Genomic DNA, 5893 nt, shown 5'->3' with positions numbered 1-5893 from the left:
ACAACCTGATGTGTTGTTGCAATGTACAATAGCATTGGTTCGCCGGTGTTTGATGCGGTTAGGACTGGGTTTGTTGCCAGTATAGCTTTTATTTCGTCGAGTCCGGCCGTGACTGCGTCCGTCCATTTAAAGTGTTCGGTGCACCGAAGGAGGCGGTAAAGGGGAAGGGCCTTTTCTCTCAGGCGGGAGATAAAGCCACTACAACAAAAACCCACAGCAACACATGTCTAGCAACGACGACAGCGTATCTGTTGTGTTTGGGTTCAACCACCCACCTCCCAAGAAGGGATAACCTCCCAGTACTCACCTCCACGCTATCTTCGCCTCCTCTCTCCAAATATTACACATCCAAAAAATGGGAACTCACAGCCGAGCCTGTAAAAAAAAAGCCAATCCCCTGATTCCCCTTTCTCACACCAGAGCGCCGCCGCTGCCGATTCCGGGAAGCTCCGGCGCACTCCCACGCCACTGCTCCCTATGCCCTCAATATTCTCCTCCGATCCCCCCCACCCGCCCTCCGTACCCCTGCACGCGGCCCCACAACAAGCCTAGTCGCCACGCGCCGCTGGCGCGGCTTCGGTGGCTCCGGTTTGTCGGCCCAGTACACCTGCATCTCCTCACGCGCGGCTGCAGGCTCAGGCTTGACGGTGATGCTCCGCTTCTTCTACCTTGACTGCGGCGTTGATGGTACTCCGCCTAGGGTTTCTGCGCCGTGTTACTCCATCGAGTATGAGTGGACAACACCGTGATGCGAGTGATTTCTCTCAACAATTTTCTTAGCCAGGTATTTGAATTGTTGCTTACATCTCTGGTGTTCGTATCTGGTTCTGGTGTTTATTGATTAGATGTGATTACCCTGTGTTGACGGTCAACCTGTACTGTTCTGGATGAGTAGTATGTGCATACCCTATTATGCCTTACTGTCAGACTTTCCTATTCCTATATAGATGGATCGATGGAATTGTTTTTTTTCAAGTGAAATTGATCATTACGTACTAGTAGCATGTAGCATGACCTGTTCAATTAGATCAACACAGTTTTTTCTAATGAAAAGAGATCAACTTAGTTCAGATCATAGTGAGATAGTAGTATATGAGCGATATAGCATATGACATCATGTATGTCTCTGAAGAACATTGCTACAAAAATCAACATGTCAGTGCAATCATGGGTCCATGATACTAGCATAATTATTTCAAATGGATAATCCCCTTCTCAGTAGTTTGAATCATTATTTATTTGGCGTCATGTGTACAATATACTAAAAAACTAAGTCCACTTGCATCCGTCTGTCCCAACATTTGTCTTTATTCTGTAATACTTCGTTCCTTCTACACTCGCAAGTTATGAAACTGTTTTTTTACTATAGTCAACATCCACATGTGTGTGCTTATCTTATCTCTTAACAGATCGATCTACAACACATACGCCTTAAGAGTTATTTAAGTCATTGTAATTATATATATCATTGGTGAGGGCCCTTTCGCTAGTAAGGAAAACATAAATTTTTAGCGTATTATTTATTTTTTGATTGATGTAATATTTGTTTTCCCCTGACAAAAAGTAATGTTTCTTTCAGGTTCTTATTCAGTAAAAATGTGCACAGCACAATCTCAAATTTATGCAAAAGCTCAGATGGCAATAGTTCTTACACTCATCTTATCCAATATAAACTATTGAATGATTCATAAAATTTGAAGGTGAGAGATACAAGAACATCATAACATTGATATTCTCGTCGTATGTATATGACTACTATATATTCTCGAAATCTCACCTTCAACTGAGTTTAGTCCAGTTTTTTTATTTTTTGAAATAGAGGTACTTCTCAATTGTTGTACTAATTTTCTATTTTGGGGGAAGCCACATATGTTTCCAAACAATAGAATGATGCATGATGGTTATCACACAAACTCCTGGCCAGGTGCCTCTCACATCTTATCTTGTTTGTAATATATTCTCCTTAAACTGTTAACACAATGAGCATGTAGATGTACTTGGTTCATCAACGTAAACATCAAAAGTATTCCTCTTATGCAGTCTGCTTCCCCGACATGCAGGGCACACTAAGGTGGTGGGAAGATACGTACAACCGTTAACCAGACGGCTAAGCGATCAGATGCGGCGATTGTGTGAGTGTGTTAGGTACGTCGAATTCACTGATCCCAAACTATTGGATGTTACTAGGATCTCCTCTTCTCTGTAATACTTATGGCCTTCTCCTCTACCTATTGGGGCAACAGTTTGGATATCCAGCAACCATGGTGACAAAGACGAGAATACAGGAACTGTTCCAAGTTTTCGTTTTCTCAGTAAACAAGTGAACTAAGAAAGTGAATCCTATTTAATAAATGTTGGCATATACTAATATGGTGGCACAACTTAGTCTGCATGAATGTTCTGGTCTTCTAAATTTTTAGTATAATGTTGAGTAGTTTAGTTGGAGTCCATGCTAGTTTAACTAGCCAAATTTGAATCTAATTAGGCTAGGCTGATTACTTAGTTTTCCACCATCGCAAGTCGTAAGCATGTGTGCTCATGGATGGGTCGTAGTCCGTATATGATTTAATGATTTTGCATAGCTAGCAGCGTACGCGATGTACTAGTATGCCTTGGAGTTGGTGTGCCTTACTAGTCTAGGAAAAGGATGCTTGAGTCCAAGTCGTTTTAGATGCTAAGTCAGAGTAGGTTTAGGTTGTTCCGGCCAGGTAGCAGGTCATAGTTGTGGAAGCAAGTCGTATAAGAGTTTTTCCATAGAAAACAAGGTCATGTAAGACCTTTCAGACTAGAATAAAGAGTACGCTAAAGTTTCTTTCATGTGCATGTGTTTGGCTATTTTGTTGCGATAGATTCTGTGGACAAAACCGAACACAGATTACAAATCCATATGCGAAATCAGCAGGTTACAGAAACTTGATTGTTCCAAGTCAATGTTGTTGGCACTAAAACCTAAAAGACTACTTGCCAAGCTGGATTTGCTAGGAGGTATTTTCTGATATTACTTCTATATTTCCTAAATGATTCTTCACCAGTTCGAATGGAAATTTTGGATTATTAATATCATTACTTGAATATATTTTTATTATCACACATGCTTCTGTTCTTTTACCTAATTTTTACAAGAGAACACTTTTCTCCATGTTACAATGGTCATACTACGTCTCTGAGATAAGACTCTTTGCCACTAGATTAGGTAAAATAATTCATCAAATCCTGTATGCTTGCCTTACATTCCCTCACTTCCTATAGAACACTCTGTTTCTATAAACATGGTGAAACTTGATAATGGAATGACCTGAGTTACTTTATTGTAAACTAAAATGACTACGTCCGGCTACAAAAGTGATACTTAACAAGTCCAAACAAGAGCGCTGCTCTTACTATGACCCAACATATCAACCAAGAATATAAAGGTAAAATCGGCGGTGTTAAACTTGGTAATGAATTCTTTGTATTCCGAATTGATATTACATTAGCAAAATCTAGTAAGTTTATACAACTACTAAAAAAGTCAAAATTACTGGCGATGTACCAAGATTAATTATCACATTGGCCTTCAACCTTTCTATGTTGCTCCTCTTTTTCAATTTTACTGCCCTATTAACCTATCTCATTTCTTTGTGTAGATTGCAAGATAAATCGATGATGCATGGTCAGATGTTGATTGCAAGGTCAAGAATATGGGTGCTACTAGATAGTTTCACATTGTGTTTCAGAATGTCATTTTCAGTGTCAATGTGTCAATCATTATGATTCAGGCATTTTCAGTGTCAATGTTTCGATCATTATGTTTCAAAATGGCTGAGACGTTGGTTGCAAGATCAAGAACAGGACTAGTACTAGTTTCACATCTTGTTATCTTTGTATCCAGATCCTTGTAATGCAACCAAGTTGATTTAATATATGAGACAGTTCTGTTTGTTATACTGCGTCCCCTATGCAATATTGGCATTAACCTAATAATTCTGGATGGTCATATATATAGTATCATGCATTGTTCATACAATGCATTGGCAATTCCTGTAGGGTATCCACCAACGCATGTCAAGCCTTGTTGGGCTCTATCTATATTCGTTGTTACCTTACAACGCTTCTTCAAACCGTTTACCAACGGATGCATATATGTTGTTGTAGACACTAGCAACGCCACCAACGACAACACATATTAATCCGTTGGTGTAGACATTAGCAACACTTATATGTGTCTTGGGCAACGCATTAATACGTTGCTAAAGGAGGGTTCCTGTTGTAGTGAGCGGCTTAGAGCCGCCACACATCCAGTTAACTTTTGTATTTGTTTGAGGTCCTTTGGGATATCCAATTGCGACAGAGCTTGGTTCTTGGTTGGATTTGCTTCAATTCCTCTATTGGATACAATGAAGCCCAAGAGCTTTCCGGCTGGAACGCCAAAAACGCATTTTTCCGGGTTGAGCTTGATGTCGTTTGTTTGGAGATTATCAAATGTGAGCCTCAAGTCGTCTACTAGAGATTCAACATGTCTTGTTTTGACGACCACATCATCTACGTATGCCTCCACTGTTTTACCAATCTGGCTTGCCAGACATGTCTGAATCATGCGTTGATATGTTACGCCGGCGTTTTTGAGCCTGAAGGGCATCGTGTTGAAGCAGAATGGCCCGTATGGTGTGATAAATGCCATTGCGGCTTGGTCTGATTCTGCCATCTTGATTTGATGGTAGCCAGAATATGCGTCGAGGAAACACAACGAATCGTGTCCTGTGGTGGCATCGATAATTTGATCGATGCGGGGGAGAGGGAAGGGATCCTTTGGGCAAGCCTTGTTGAGGTCTTTAAAATCGACACACAGGCGCCAGGATTTGTCCTTCTTTGGTACCATCACCAGGTTTGCTAGCCAGTCCGGATGTTTTATATCTCTGATGAATCCGGCCTCCAATAGCTTTGCTAGCTCCTCTCCCATAGCCTGTCTCTTAGGTTCGGAAAAACGCCGAAGAGCCTGTTTGACATGTTTGAATCCTGTTTGGATATTTAAGCTGTGCTCGGCCAGCCTGCGTGGGATTCCTGGCATGTCTGAAGGATGCCAGGTGAAAATGTCCCAGTTCTCCCGTAGAAACTCTCGCAATGCGGCATCGACATCAGTGTTTAACCATGCCCCGATGGAAGCTGTTTTGTTGGGGTCCGTTGGATGGACTTGGAATTTCACTATTTCGTCCGCTGGTTTAAAGGAGGTGGACTTGGATCTTTTGTTGAGTACCATGTCGTCCCTATTCACGGTAGAGCGTAGCGCAGTCAGTTCCTCGGCCGCTGGGGCTTCAGATAGTGCCTCGAGGGCCAGTGCGGCTGTCTTGTTTTCGGCGCGGAGTGCTACATCTGGATCACTAGCGAGAGTGATGATCCCGTTAGGCCCGGGCATCTTGAGCTTCATGTACCCGTAATGGGGTATTGCTTGGAAGATTGTGAATGCTTCCCGCCCTAGCAAAGCGTGATAACCACTGCTGAACGGGGCCACGTGGAACGTGACTTCTTCGGACATGTAGTTGTCCGGCGTGCCGAACACCACATCTAGTGTGATTTTTCTTGTACAGCGCGCTTCCCGACTGGGGATTATTCCTCTAAAGGTTGTGCTGCTTCGCGTGATGCAGTTCCAGTCTATATCCATTTTTTGGAGAGTTTCCTCATAGATGAGGTTCAATCCGCTGCCGCCATCCATGAGTACTGGGGCTGGACAAAGGACCAATGCGGCTGGTGCTCGGGCTGTTCGGAATTTAGGTTCATCACTGGCGTTGAAGGTAATGGCCGTGTCACCCCATGGGTTTATTCTTGCTACTTGGTAGACTTCGGCAAGGCTGCGGAGTGTCCTTTTTCGCATATTATTTGATGTGAAGGTCTCGAAGACTGTTAATACCGTATTGGT

The 5893-nt window shown here is 42.5% G+C and overlaps 1 long non-coding RNA gene across 7 annotated transcripts; it reads left to right on the top strand.

The window, feature by feature from the left end:
* Positions 1–260: 260 nt before the first annotated feature.
* On the top strand, positions 261–3924 carry LOC125543992 (uncharacterized). 7 transcript variants are annotated; one of them, XR_007299196.2, is made up of 4 exons: positions 262–784; positions 1410–1489; positions 1580–2145; positions 3627–3924. It is a non-coding gene; the product is annotated as an uncharacterized LOC125543992 (long non-coding RNA). The 7 variants fall into 7 exon arrangements; XR_015618968.1 differs by having other exon boundaries at positions 263–784; positions 1410–1471; XR_007299194.2 differs by having other exon boundaries at positions 261–784; positions 1410–2145.
* Positions 3925–5893: the final 1969 nt, after the last annotated feature.

Source organism: Triticum urartu, chromosome 3A, assembly GCF_056163025.1.
Source record: "Triticum urartu cultivar PI428250 chromosome 3A, HENAU_Tu73, whole genome shotgun sequence".
NCBI lineage: Eukaryota > Viridiplantae > Streptophyta > Magnoliopsida > Poales > Poaceae > Triticum > Triticum urartu.
Note: the sequence above shows the minus strand (reverse complement) of the source record. Positions and strands in the feature narration are given on the sequence as shown.